This window comes from Acromyrmex echinatior, chromosome 6 (assembly GCF_024713525.1).
Source record: "Acromyrmex echinatior isolate Ae372 chromosome 6, ASM2471352v2, whole genome shotgun sequence".
Classification (NCBI taxonomy): Eukaryota; Metazoa; Arthropoda; class Insecta; order Hymenoptera; family Formicidae; genus Acromyrmex; species Acromyrmex echinatior.
The window spans coordinates 10929325-10945849 of record NC_141857.1 but is presented as its reverse complement, the minus strand read 5'-3'; the positions used below and the strand labels follow the sequence as shown (position 1 = coordinate 10945849).

General features: G+C 29.5%; 1 pseudogene; it reads right to left on the bottom strand.

Moving 5' to 3' along the window:
- Positions 1 to 579: 579 nt before the first annotated feature.
- Positions 580 to 1406, bottom strand: LOC147909427 (uncharacterized; annotated as a pseudogene).
- Between the last annotated feature and the right edge of the window lie 15119 nt (positions 1407 to 16525).

Genomic DNA, 16525 nt, shown 5'->3' with positions numbered 1-16525 from the left:
TTCTATTGAAAACTTGTGTGTAACTTTTGTAAGCTCATGTCATGTTTTATATGTGATTTTTTTGAAGCTTTGTATAACAATTTTCTTTGATTCTCTTTAGATATAAGTAACTTCTTTATATCCTCTATAGATGGTAGTATAACTTTTTTCAGTTTTTTATGTTGCTTCATATTTTCTTCTATTATTCTGTTTACAGATATTCCATAATCTTTATGTGCTATTTTAAAAAAGTTGTCTGTACTTTCTTACTTTTCTTTATTGTTTGTTTTTATACACTCTATTAATAAATCAATATGTTTTAAATACATTCCAATATTTGACGCAACTGTTGGTGTATTATATTTTTTAGTAATATAATTAATAAATCAGCTATCTTCTTTACTGCTTTGAGACAATCCTCATATATTGGAGGATATATATATTAGGTGTTGGAATTAATTCGTAGCGTTTTTTAATGAAAGAATGTTATTTATTTCACATGAGCATTAAAAAATACATTAATGAAAGTACTTCCCATCACTTGTAAAACGCTACGAATTAATTCCAACACCTAATATATATATATATATATATATATATATATATACATCAGAAAATTCTTACTTTAGGGTTATACTCTTTTATTGATATGATAAAAAACTGTCCTAATAATCGAAACTCGAATACTGGCACGTATGATATCTTATTGATATTGATGAGTGTATTTGACGCATAGTTTATTTGTATATGTTATTAGTAATTTATCGTACATTGCATATGTTATTAGTAATTTATCATATCTAATACATCGTGTAACATCATCTTCCCTTAAAACTGGGAATTTTCTTACTGTCTCATGCACATTCATGAATCTTTTCCATCACCGCACGTTCCAAAATTTGTACATTTCTGTTTCCTTTGGATATATTTGCTTAAAATGGTGTCTAATATTATTTTTAGTGAACCATCCTTTACAATTTGCACAACTTGTACTGTTTTACGACTTTCCTTAGAAGGCCTGCGGCAAACAATTAACTTTCCTGTATTTACAGAAGGATTTGCGTTATATATAAAATTAACTTTCTTCCTAATAATCTCTATAATTTTTTTCCTTTCTAAATTGCCTAAAATAAAAATAATATTAATTGATGCATATTAATAACAATCAAATTTACATATAATAAATATATTAACAAGCTTATTAATATTTATTAGAAATGTGCAATAATATTTTATATGATTTTGTAAAAGTTATGAATATGATTATCTTTTGGTAATAATAAAAATTTCTGAACTTCAGGTTCCAATTTATGTACATTTTCTAAATGGCGTGCAATTTTACTTTGAAATTTTTTTATGGTAGTAGCAAAAATTCTTTTTTTGAAGTCCTTTAGATTGAGAAAATGGAATACTTTAAATTTTCTTCTTTACAAATGCATTTACTGAAGAAATATCTATTAGTAAATCTGAAGCATTTTTGTGATTTAGAGATGTTATTATAAATACTCTGTTGTTCTAGTTTCTATTTCAATTGTATTTTCCGATGTTGAAGGTACATACTCGGAAATATTTGCAGAAACAATATTATTGCTCACATCATTATTACAGGAAAGTGTTATATTATTATTGTTCTTGTTGTAATTTGTAGAAGTATTAGCATCAGTAACATTATCCTAATATACTATAGTTAATATCAAAGGGAAACATCATGATATTGTCAATAATATTTGTCTCAGAATTATTGCCGCTGCCATTGTTGTCAGGAAATATCATGACGTTGTTAATAACAACATTTGTTTCAGAATTATTGAAATTGTCATTGTCATCAGGAAATGACAATAAGAGTTCTTATAAGAATTATGACTATTTATTATTAATTATGATTATTAAAATTATTAATATTAATGTTAATAAATATCATATGAAAAGTAACAAGTATAGAAAGCTAAATGTTAGCTGTATGATTGATAAAAATCGCAAAGAAAAATGTACTTTACCTTTACGTATAGCATAAAACAGTAAGTATCACTTTATATTTATGAAATGTAAAATATTTTGACACATTGTTTAATCATAAATACAGATCAATCTATTGTGAGCATCAGAATAATTTTCGTACTATAATATCATTTTTTTAACTTCTTGATAAATTTTTGCAACAATGTGACTTATGGTTATCGAAATAATTGAAATTGAATTCTATTTTTACAGAAAATAAAGATCATCTTTCTGCAATTGCGACAAAGTTAAATATAAATACTCCATATGTTGTTGTACAAAATGTAAACTTAGTGACAAATGTTAAAGGTAGTAATTAAAATGTTAGATTCTGGTACTTAATGTACAAGTTATTTGTTTAAATACTCAAGGGAACAATTTTTTATATATTTCAAGTAAAAAAGTTCATGTGACATTCTTGAACTTTTTTACTTAAAAAATAAATCAAAGAATTGTCCCCTTAAAAATGTATTTAAGGAACATCCTATATGCATTTCTATTTTCCATTAGAGGTTTATGAGTATTTTTGTTTCTCGTAGCTATTAGAGAAGTACTAGCTAGCAAATAACTTACGCTGCCAATATGGATCATACTAATAAACATACAAATAGTTTGATTAATGGCATCAATTTTGATAATAATGTAGTAGCTTCTTCTGTTTTTGATACACTTGATCACACTGAAATAAACTGCGATAAAAGTAACATTAATAATTCCGCGAGACATGCTGATTCTGAAAATACTGCGATATTTACCAACGACTATGATAAGAAGAATAATAGAAAAAGGCCTGCAAATTTTAACATATTTTCTTGCCATAAGAGCAATAATTACGAAAATAATTAGGTGATATTAATGCCAATTCTACGAATGAAAACAATTTTGAAAATATATCACTTTCCTATGATAATGATAAACGTCAGGGTATAGTAGATAGTGCTATTAATGTGAACAATTCTATACCTGGATTTTAACAATGAGATATCTTCGTTTGATAATGCACTCGATCACAATAAAGTAAATGGTGATGAAGATAATGTTAGTAATCACGAGAAACATACTGTATCTGATAATATCGTGAAATTTATTGATGATTGTAATAAGGATAGTAGAGAAAAGACTTTAAATCTCAATGCAATATTTTTCTGTGATAATGGCAACAAATATAAAAGAGTAGATGATATTAATGCCAACGATTCCACAAATGGAAATAATTCTGAAAATAATGTGCACATATCTTTCAGCAACAGTGATGAAAGTCACGGTATAGTAAACAGTTCTATGAATGGCACTGACTTCAACAATAGTTTTGTTGAACGATAAATATTAATGCCAAAAATTCCACGCATCGTAATGATACTACTAATAAAATATGTTCCGATGGCAATGTGTACTAAATAATGTTATTATTATTAATAATTCTACGGATGTTACCAATTTTGATAACAGTGTGGTAATTTCTTATAGCAATGACAATAGTAGTAAATCTGTGAATAGTACACATGATTTTGACGCATAAATTTCTATCTGTGATAAATGTTAAAAAGAGCCCTTCCATCTCAAATTTTGATAAAAATACACTGAACAAATACATTTTCGCATAAAAATAAAGATTTGACAAAAGAAAAGTGTCGCTTTATAGTTGTTCCATAAGTGTGTTCATTATTTCCTGTTTCTTGCTTTTTACTTTTTGCTTTTTTTTTTTATGATCGTTTCATCAACAATTATATTTCTTGATTTCATGTTTTCTGTTTCTTCTGAAGTTCGTTAACATTTATCTCGAACAACAGAAAACGATAAACGGGATAAGAAGCAAAAAGATAAGATACAAAAAATAGCAAAAAGCAAGAAACAGGAAACAAAAAGCACATTGTAGAATAGGCTTTACTCCGCGACCGAGATATTAATCCTTAAAGTCGACGACTGTTCAGGTTAGGAAATCTGTCACAGCAATGGTTCACTGCTTTAAAAACACAAAATTCTCTGTTCAAGTAGTGAATTTGTGTTTTTAAAGCAGTTTATTGTTTTGAAAATATAAATTCACAGTGGACATACAATGTCCCAAAAACAAACGTGCTGAAATCTAAAAAATGAGACAATGTCTTGAAACGTCAAATTACCGAAATTTAAATCTTGCGACAATGTCCCGAAATGTCAAATTACCGAAATAATAATAATAATATAATAATAATAATAATAATAATATTTAATAAATTAATATAACATATATATTATATATATTTTCATATATCTTTTATATCTTTAAATTTTGCACAACTTGCTTTAAGTTCTTTTTTAAATATGCGCACATCTCCTGCATAATTATTAGTAGATAGATGAATCCATCTAGCATAGTTAGATGGATTATGTTTTCTTTGTCAGAATCTGTCTTTTTACCTTACCTCGTCCAACATCCATTTCTTTTCTCTTTACATGATAAATATCTAAATTCAATAATAGAAGCAGAATCGAAATAAATTAAACTATAATAATAATAAGGCTCAACAAATTAAACAAACAGAAAGACAAAGGGCTATGAGCCTAAAAATAATTATCATAAATTAAAAAAATTTTTTGAACAGTTAATAAATAAAACTTGTCATCAAGTTAAAATATAAAATTTAATTTGAGCGGTAACAAGTAAAACAAAACAAACGTTTCGATCCCTGTTGGATCATTTTTAATGTGAACAAAAATAACAATGGAAATATTAACAATAGATAAGATACAATATATAAAAATTAAAATTCGCTCTCGATCACAGTATTAAATATAAATCTCCCTCCAACATAAAATGAAAATTATGACAAAATTGTAATCAACAACAATGTAATGTCCTCTGGATTGTGTATGTAGATTAAGGACGAACATGTTTCTGTTAGAAAGTACAAAATGTAATGTAATTGCCGCAGGAATAAAAAATAAAAAATAATAAGAAAAGTACAAGACGAGTCGCAAATAATAAAAAGAAAAATAAAAAGGCAAAAAATAATCTAATATTATAAGAAATGTATATTAGAGTCATTAATGCGGATAGAAAATGTGTGATGTACCGTCATACATTATATATATTTAATTTAGTTACAGATAAATTGAGAATAAATATTTTTTATTGTGTGTCAAAGTGATATGTTATCTATTATTAGGCAATGCGATGAGATTGAATATAATCACCTCTCTAAGATTAGAGAGATCTAAGCTTAGAGACAATATAAAATACATAAATAAAGACAAGAAGGTTGAAGTGATAAACTAAAAAGGAAGGGGAGCATAAGAGGGAGAAAATAAAATAGAGGGAAGAAAAAGTGGGGAGAGGAGAAATGAATAAAAAAAAGAATGCAGTTAAGAAGGAGAAAGAGATTGAATGATCTGTGAGTAAGTTTCAGTATCATTTTGTTTATTAAGACTTTGTTTCTAATGTGTTGTTGTCTTCTAATGTGAATCATTTCAGACACCAATCTCTTGTTATACGACGATTCGCAGTCTAAAATTTTCATCTCGTTCCATCTAAAATTGTAGTCAAAATTAATACGATGATCAGTTATGACAGTAGGAAAACCAGTATTCTTCTTAATGTCAGAGATATGTTCGTGTAATCTTGTACTTAATTTTCTTTTTGTCTGATCAACATAACTCGCCTCACAATCATCACATGAGATCTTATAAACTACATTCTGATTGGATAGGAAATCAAGCTTATCTTTTCCTCTTTTTATGAAATTTTTTAATGAGTGAGGGATAGAAAAGGCTAGTTTACAATGGAACATACTGGAAATAGGAAGGAAACTTTCGGAAATAGATTTGACGTAAGGAATCGTAAAATATTTGTCTTTCTCACGTGAATTATGTGTAATATATTTATGTATATGAAACTTTGATCTTCGTTCGATTGTAGAGAAGATAAAAGAGAGAGGATAACAATTATTTAAAAAAATATGAATAGCATGTATCAGATTTTTTTGTTGGAACCATGGATGTGATAAGAGGATAATTTTGTTAATGAAGCTGATAATAATGCCTTTTTTATGGCAAAGAGGATGATTTGAATAGAAATTAAGGAACCTTCCCGAAAATGTCTTTTTATGATAAATGTCAAATATAATTTTCTAATTATCTATAACAAGCATTGTATCAAGAAAACTTAATCTGCCACTTGTACCAACCTCTAAAGTAAACTACAATCTCGTATGTAAAGAATTAAAAATATTTAAAACGTCATTGATAGTATCAGATGGAAGTGCAAGAATGACATCATCAACATATCGAAAGTAAAACAATGGTTGACAATTTTTTAAGTGCTATTTCTTCTATCTTGCATTAACCGGTTACAATAACCGGTGAACCTATTGGAATACCTGTTTGTAAGTTCTGTTATTAAAAGCAAAAAAAGTTGAAATCTAAAATAAATCTAACTGCAATAATGAATTCGTTTTTTGAGATGTTTGTCTTCGCCGAAATGTAAACCCATCTCCTATCGATGCTATTTAATGCTAGCTCAATAAGAATATTAATAAAAAGAGATACTACATCTAACGAAGCCAAAACATATTCAGAATAAAAAACAGTACCATTTAAATGCTCAAATAAATTATACAATGTTATTTCTACAATATTATTATTCTATGTATTATACATATGTACTTATATCACAAAACATAGTAATGCAATATTAAAGCAAAGCAATGTTTTATTTACATAATGATACCTCTTTTCTGTGATAAACTTTTTCACAAATATATGAATATCCATCGTGTTCATGTCTATTAAGACAAAAACATTATACAGTGTCCCGCAATTTTTTGTGAAGCGTTTTTGTGTAAATAGAACAGACCAAACTGACAATAATTGAACATACGACAATTTCAGATGATATCTTCAATTAAAATTTCGTTCAACTCTCTATCATCATTACGTTTCACTCATCCCTTTGCTAAACTTCTTAAAACGTGAAAAACACAAATAATTTGATATAAATCCAAGTACAGAGAGCCATTATTTTTCTCTTAATAAGCATGAATACGATGGATATGTACATATACAGGGTGTCATGAATATACGGCCCACTCGTCCCGAGTAGGTAGAGTGGACTAAATTGAGTAGAAAAATTCTCTACCATTTTGTAATGCTCGCAATAATTAACAAGATATTAACGTTTAAAGATAGCCGAATACGCGCGTCCACTCGACTTACTATTGTCAAAGGTACGGCCCACTGAACGCACGGCGCGCGGGCCGCCAGGAGTGGGGTTTACGCATCTAAGCTCAAAGGGCGCTGCGCGCCTGCTAGGCCATTCCCGTACTTTTGGTAATAATTGGTCGGGAGGACATGCATATTCGACTATCTTTAAACGTTAATATCTCGTTAATTATTGCGAGCATTACAAAATGGTAGAGGACTTTTCTACTCAGTTTAGTCCATTCTACCTGCTCGGAACGAGTGGGGCCGTATATTCATGACACCCTGTATATGTGAAAAAATTTATCACAGAAAACATCATTATGTAAAACATTACGTAAAACATTTCGATTTACTTTTATATTACATTACTAGACTCGCAAAGACCTGAAAAATCATAATAATAAAAGTGATAATTTCAAAACTATGACAATATCCCGAAAAGTCAAAATCCCAAATTGTTACAATTCTTAAATTTCGGGATTGTGATTATCGTAGTTTTCAATTTTTGGGACATTTTGTTAGGATTTTGCATGTCTTCCATTACCAGATTTTATAAAATAAGCACACATGACACATATTGTAAATTAATAATGTAATTGTAACAAAAATGTAATAATTTATTTTAATTATTTTAATTATTAATTATTTCATTATTTTAATAATTTATTTTAATTATTGAATTTAGATATTTATCATTAAAGAGAAAAAAAAAGAAATAACATAATCACATTATGTTAAATTAACATTCGAATATGTTAAAAAATTCAACACAAACTGTTAACACGAACGTGAGTAGACTGTTTCTATCAAATACACACATTTTTTTCTGTGCATAATTATTGATATAATTATTTAAATATTATTAATTTTTTACGTTATAATAATTTTCATTATAAAATAAATGTATATGTTCAAGTTCTGTATATAGAAATGTAAAATTTTTTATAACATAGAACATTTTATAATAATTTACAGAAGTTTTTTTTATAATTTATCAGTCGTTCTTTCTTCTTTCTAATTTCTTTCTAATATTCTTTCTAATATTCTTTATTTAAATATGATATGACGAGAATCTCTTACGCAGATTAAAAAATAAGTAAAAAATTAAAAATGTTCTTCAATATTCGTTATTTTTGAAATTATAACTTTTTGGGATATCGTTTTAAATTTCGATAATTTAATATTTCCAGATATTATTCGATGTCTGAAATTTCAATAATTTTGACATTTCGGAATATTTCCGTTTTAATTTTCGATAATTTGATGTTACGAGACATTGTCTGTTTTTAATTTTCGGGATTGTGATTTTTCGGGATATTGCATGTCTACTTATATAAAAAGATAGTTTTCGGGACTTTTCTATAATCCGACATTGTTCAATTTTAATTAATTAATTACATAATACCTAAAAAAAATTAAGTAATAAAGTCCTGTACAGAAGATAAAATTTTATTTGTAATATCAATATTTATAATGTACATACATCGATATAAAAGAAATATCATTTTCAATATTCCAACTGATACAAAAGCATTTTTCAGGACTCAAATATTTTACATGACATTATATTAAATAAAAATTATATTATATAAAAATCTTATATTTATCAGAATCATTATTAGAGATTCTTGTTTAGAAATATATATTGTGCTTTATGATACATATAAAACGTTATACATTTATTTTTTAATAATATTAGAATGTCTTGAAAAGTATTTTATACTATTGTACAAAAGAATTTATGTTGACATATACGTAGAGATATTATATATTTCAGGACATTTCACTTTTATATCCAAAGGCAGTTTTCAGGACAGTCCTGAAAACAAATAAAAATCTTGGAAACTGCCTTTATATTTCATAAAATGTCCTGATAATTGCCAAAGGACATATATATATATACAATATATTCTCAAAATGGTCATAATGTTAAAACAAGTGCGGAGTATAATCGAAGAGCCGCGATCATCGAAGGTCTTCGCACTGGGCGCTCAGGAAATAATTCAGTTCTTTGAATACCCGAGATCAACCGTTTATGACGTGGCAATATATATGGCTTTAGAACAGTCCAACGAGGTTCCAGTACGCCAGCAAGGAAGAGTCATTCGAAAGAACGCACCGCGAGGACCCCCGCAGTCGTTGAAAGAGCTCAAGCGCTGATTTCGGATGACAGGGCAATTATTGCAAAAATTAGCATCGATTGTTGGTGTAAGCGAGCCAACAATGCATCGAATTGCCAAGGAAGACATTTGATACAAATCACATTAAATGCACATTAAACATACGACAGATGCTCTCTAAAGCTGCTAGGACAAGCCGAGTTGCTCGCCTCGGCTCCCATTCTGCCCAGAATGAAATTCCTTCGACTACGTATGGATTGTAGTTGAAAGATTCACAAACAAGTCTCGGCATTCCAATGTGACGTCATTAAGGATCGCTATTGAAGCAGCATTCGTCGGCATGGACAGCGCTACATTACAATATGAGTGTGAACACTTCAGATCGAGAATAGAGGCCGCCATTCAAGTTAATGAGGGATATATTGAATAATTGTGCTCTACAAGGATCTCCCAAGCTATGTAAAAGGATTTTTTGTAATATTTAATTTTTCATTAAAAACATTTTGTTTGAAGAAATTGTTCGATTTATACGGATTTTGGTACGCATCCTGTAGTATATTTCTTCTTCATAAATTCGAGTAGCAAGAACAGTTCAGTAGAAGTAGAACCACGTAGAAATAGTTCCACGTTTTCTATCCCCTCTTACTCCTCCCACCATTTTTCAACTATCTTTTCCTTCCTTCTCTGAATGTCAATTTTGTGATACCATTATGTCTCAGAACACCGAGAAGACAAGATATTTCTTTTCGCATTGTCTCTATTTTTAACGTACTATTTGTAAAAAAAAACTGAAACTCTTTTTATTTTTAATTGTTGACTTAAGGTATATTATATCAAAAATATTATTTTTAACTGTTACAATATTATAAAGTTCAGTTAATATATAGATATACTTTTTGCAATCTTCATTAATTTTGCTATGTATCATCTCATATACATAGCAATATTACATTGTTTTGTATGCTAGTCTTTAATGGTTTATCTGATTATTTTCTATTGTTATCTAGCGCTATAATTTATATTATAATTTATATTCATATTATTTCAATCTTGCGCTATAATTTCACATATATTATAATTTTTCTACAGAATCAGACTCATATTTGCGTTCTCTGTTCACTTTTAATCGAAGGACATTCATTCTTTTTACTAAAATTGTAAACATTATAAGCATTTCAATGACTTTAGAGAGCGAATTAGATAATTTATTATGTTTTTGTTTTTTCCGACTGTAACGATTATGTATGTTTTTAACATTGAAAATGATCCGATCGTGATCGAAACGTCTGCTAGCTTTCTATATTAAATTTTTAACTTAAAATATTTTTGTTTCTTTATTGTTTTTTTTTACATTCTATATTATCATGTTTTATTTTATATAATAATTTTTGGCTCGTAGTTCTCTTTTTTTTTTGTTTTATATCAATATCAATTGTGCAATTTATTACAAACGTTTGGACCTTAATCGAGTCACTCTCAATGCAAATACAGACAAATTATGATGTTACAAATTATAAAATACAAATCTGGAAATGATTCTGTGTCACTTTGTTCATTTGATTCCCGCATTGCTCTTTTTTAATATAAACTATTCAAAAAATTAAATTTTTTCTGATAGTAGAACTTGTTATAATACGTGTTGCATATAATGCAATATTGTCATAATTTGGTACATATCCGTACACGAAGCCATCAACTGTGTTTTTTATGTTTGAATTGGAACATTGCATAGAGCACGTATACTTTGAACTGTGTTAGTATGTAAACAGTATGAGTGAAGAATTAAAATAATTTAAATAAATTTTTACGCCAAAAGTTGTGTTATCGATAAATTTAATGTTTTTTTCACAAAATTTGTGATAAAAATTTTATTATAGAATATGAATAAATAATTCACACTTCAAATAATATTGAAAATGCTGCATTACATGACAAATAGACGAATACGTGATTAATAATTTGTGTATGTGAACTGTTTCCACTTTTCGGTCTTCAGCGTACGATTGAATCGTTCGACGTTTGGTTCAAAGAAAAAGAAAAGTTCGGAAATACGTAAAAATCTCGATTTAGCAAATTGAGATTGAGGTTTCTTGGAACCCAGTGTGTATAGTTAAGGTTAAAAGTGGTGCTATAGACGTCATTCGAAAAGAACTTCGATAGATGTTTGACATTTATTCGAAAGATGTTTTTAACAGTGATTTGATATGTTTGATAATTGTCATAGATGTTTTGATTGTAATTCACTAATACTATCAACGTGTGTTAATGAATATACGACATAATAATAAAGCATTTTTTGATGATTTAAGTTTAATAGATAAATGTGCATAAGTTCTTCTCAGTGAGACGTCAATATACGGCAGTTGTAACGAAGACCACGTTAGATATGATTTTGCATAAGTAATATAAAAATTTTTTGTAATATAAAAATTTTTTTCTACGGAAAATCGACATGTCACACCATGTTTAGCGGTTAGATTACTCTGTTGAATACGTAGAAACACAATTTTGTAGTTTTGCATAGGTCAAGCATGCCGACTTCAGCAATACTAGTGGCTAATGATTATAAGTGAACATCCGTTTGATCTACACTACTACACTAATGAGTAAATATTGTTTTTCAAGAGAACGTGTATGAACACACAATTATAATACATAATTTTATAATACTACTGTGGTTCCATCCATAATTTTAAGATTGAAAAGGACTTTATTGCGCAGTTTACAGAATTGGTTGTATACATACATGTGTATACTACATAAATTCACACCGAAATATTTAGGTAATAAGATCAGTTTTAATCGAATATAGGATTTCGATAGGATTAAATATAGGATTTCTTTTACTTAATTAATGGAATTAAATTTTATTTACCTAATTAAAGAAATTTTTTATATGGTTTATAACGTATGTATTGTATATACATATCTATATATTGTATATATTGTATGTAACATGTGTGTGTGTGTGTGTGTGTGTGTGTGTGTTATTTCTTGTTGAAGTTTTACTTATAAGCATTTTACATCAGATTGTGATCAGATTTGAAGATGCATCATATCTGTAATATATTTAATGTGAAATTTATTAATATAGATGTTAAAATATAGATGTAATAAATTCTTCATTAATTAAAAGGATTAAGTGAAAGAAACTCAGATCGCGTTGAGAGATGTTACGATATAACCGTTTTTGTATTCAATAATAACAAATTACATAATTTACGTATTTATAAAGCATTAATTTAAAGAATCTTTAATGTAACAATATTGTAAATCTGCATTTTTTGTTTACTTACATTCAATAAGCGTGACAATATTCATTAACAAAGGGATATGTGTGTCACTTCTGGAATCGATTTAAAATCTCTTTGAAATATCGTTAAATATAATAACATAAGGAAAACGCGCTTTCTCAATGCATGCCTAATTTGATTGTTTGTACAAAGATTTATCGTTGAAAGGAAATTTATAGTGAAGGAAATGACGGTGTTGAGAAACGGAGCCTCTCATTACATTTTTACATGTCTCTCATTACATTTTTACATGTCCTATGCCATCGAATTTCTTGACAAATTCCAAAAAGGACTGCACTTCCTGGCTGAGTGCTTGTCACCATGGATTGTAATGGGAAGACAGGATGATTCCGTAGTACAGCATGATGAAACGTCTGATTATAATGGCTGTAATTGGTGTGGAAGAGAATGATGATAATAAGGCTCTCGTATATGTTAAAGGATTTAAAAAACGCGAATAGTTGGCTGATATATTCAAGCGACGACTTGACGATTAAGATCCTGGATGCTGATTACGAAGATGTAGATTCTTTATGTAATCTGGATATTATTAATATTGTACAATGTGGAAAACATATTAAGAATTATGCGTTACAAAATGTTTAAAATATACAACTGGTGGTCGCAATGCCTGAAAGAAATGTATCAAGTTTAAAAAATAAAGTATCTTTTTCTAAGATTTCTTTTTAAATATGTTTTGATTTCTTTTCCCGAAATTCATTTTTGAAAAGAGAATAGAAGCAGATAGATTTTATTATCGTGGCGCTGATCCCTTAGATAAAAGAGATTTGATATCATTAGAGTACATTTTTATGATATGTGTCAATTTGGTATTCTCCGACCACGTCGCAACTGTTCTTCAAAGTATAATGTATATAAAAAAAAATCTCCATTTTAGGATATGTAAAAAAAATGTGAAAGGGAATACTGTTTAAAAGAAGAGTTTACCACATCAGTCGTTCAGAGAGCTTCAACAGAGTTCAGACAGCCATTGCTAATTATAAGTTCTCCGAAAAAATAAAATATCTGAAGTCATGAACTATTAGGTTCCAATTCAACAGGATAAGGCATACAAGAGAGACAGTAAATTCATTTAATTTTATAAAATATTTTGTTTATATGTATTATACGTTATGTATTTTTGTAAGATCTATTTACATATTTTCTTTTTTTGTTCAAAGCGCATTTTCTCAAACATCGTCTAGTACGTCTTCGAAACCTCGCTACATGCTTCGTATCTTGATGAGGAAATATGCATTGACATCTACAGCGTACAAATTCATGGACATTGGGATCGTAAGATCTATATCTCATGTGCAAATTGCGATTGGTAATAATCGAGGCAACCGCATGTTCATACCTCCTGCTACGTTCATCGAGAGGCGTGCAGATATCGAGCGATTAATGCAATCAATAGTCCCATCATTATCACCGATTCAAGATCTAAATATGGAACTTGTTAAAATATATTTATGATACGAATAACATGAAGTTAACATTAAATGGCATATGTTTGTACACGAAACCAACAATTGTGCTTTTCTTATTTGAGCTTGAGCAACGTGTTGAACACGTATTCTATGAACTGAGTCAATATACGGACGGTGTTAGTAAGAAATTCGAATATTTTATGTTTTTTAAAACAAAATTATATTACTAATAAAGCGTAGCTGCAAATACTTTGTATAAAATTTATGATAAAAATTCTATTATAGAATGTGAACTAATAGTCTATGATTTAGATTATATTGTACATAATGCATTACATGATAAATAAATGTATGTTAAAATATATATTCTTTTCTTCTAAAATTATTTTATCTTTAGTATGTTCGCCACTTCTTCTTCATATCTTCATAGTAGTATTGAATTAGTAAATAAGAAAGCGCACTTGTATTACCATTTGTATTACATTGATAAAAAAAGAATATTATTATAATTAGTGTTACTAGGTTATATTATTAAAAATTTATAAAAATATTATCATAATTAGTTTCTAAGTCGTATCATTAAAAATCATAAATACCATATTTATTTAATTAAATCATGTGCAAGAAGAAAAGACAATGTGGGAGACAGCGCAACGGGAGGAAGAGAGATCGCAAATAATAAGTATAGGATTGCAACGAGAGAGAGAATTGTATCCTACAATGGATAGGAGAGAGAGGACAATAAGTTAGAGAGAGACAAGGAACGAAACCCCCTTCCTCCTCTAACACGGACCCCCAGTGACGCGCGCTTTCCGGTAATCAGCATCTGTGAGACATTTCCCCCTGATTCCTCCCCCCCCCCACACACACACATAGTATACGTATACACATTGACACATAGTGAGTTAGAATCCCTATAGTTATCCTACTTCACTCGTAAAGTTAATGCCTTCATCCGTAATAATTTTTTCGATTATTTTGTATTCCATTATTACTTTTATTACAAATGTTTTGGCAATTGTAAACACTTCTAGATTTTCTATGGGTATAGCTTTACTAAATTTCGTCAAGCTATCTTGAAAAGTCAAAATGTATTTATTTCCTTTGGTTGTAACCGGTAGTGGTCCTATATCAAGAGCACACTTTTCGGAAGGTTTTTTCCAGCGTATCAGGTAATACTAGAGACATTTTCGTCTTTTGACTCAATTTATTTTTCCGATAAAATTTGCATTTATTAACGTAATTTTCAACATCTTTACTGATGCCACGCCAGTTATATAGCAATATAGTAATAGTTATATAGTAATCTTATTCTTTTTAACATTCGTGATACTCCCTTGATACTCCCCTACCGGTGCATCATGATATTCATACAGAATAAGATAATTTGTCGTTTATCTTCTTCTGTATATTCTTTCATAGTGTCCTCCTTGCCTTTTTTCTCATCATCCTCTTCCTCTTCTTTCCTCCGGTGTATTTCATTCACTTAGGCATATAAACATATAAGTTTTAATCGTATACTCAATGTAAAACTAAGTCTTTTATTTCTTGTTATCGTTCCTTTATATAATTTGACTTACTATTATTATACATTTCGAGTAACGAATTGTAATTTATAGAATAAGGTTAGTCACTTGGTTTAAAAACGAAGAAACACATGAAAGTAACATTACTTATCTGACTTCCATTTAGATAATTTTATATTATAACGCGCAGTCACGAAACGAGTGCGAATTAATAATAATTCTGAGTTATTAATAATAATTCTGAGTCGCGTTACTCTTCCGTTTTATTGTAGTATATTAATTGATAGTGTATAAGAACTGAGACTCGACTGAATGTAATGTTAAAGTTATTTTATTAAGGAGAATACAATTATATCCAAGCGTCAATAAGTGTCAATTCATTGTGTATCCTAAGTCCCGTTGGAATGCCGTGAAATAGTGACACAACAGTGGCAGCGGTGGGATCCAGCGCAGAAGAGGCCCAGAACCAGCAGTCAGTTCTGCAAACAAGTTGGATCAATTAGTACGGTGGAAGAGCATTCCCATAAAGAAAAGCAGAAGCCGAATCCCCAAGTAAAGCGAGCCCTTGGTATACCCGCTGATTACCAGGATTATGACAACAAAACTTAAGCAAGGGCGACCTTCCTACTTGACGGTGATTCAGCTACAGGCCAACGAGTAGCATATCTATGTATATTCTAAGCCATGGGGCAAGCCGCAGGGTGAGAGGCCGGGGGGAAAACTGGGCGAGAGGGGTATTGTGGTGCGGGGGGGCAGCCAATGAGCGAGCTGCTTTATCCTCTCACCACCTCTCGTAGTTTTCCTCCCCGGCCCCCGTCCCCACGGGCGCATGTGTGTGTGAGCTGATGACGTCATTGCGTGACGCGTCGCGACGACGACGATGATCCGGCGAGCTCGAGAGCGACTGAGGGAGTTCGCGCGTTTTTTCTTCCCGCGTGCGTGCTGTCGCTCTCGCTCGCACCAACGCGATTCTCACTCGCTGTAAATATAATATAACAATA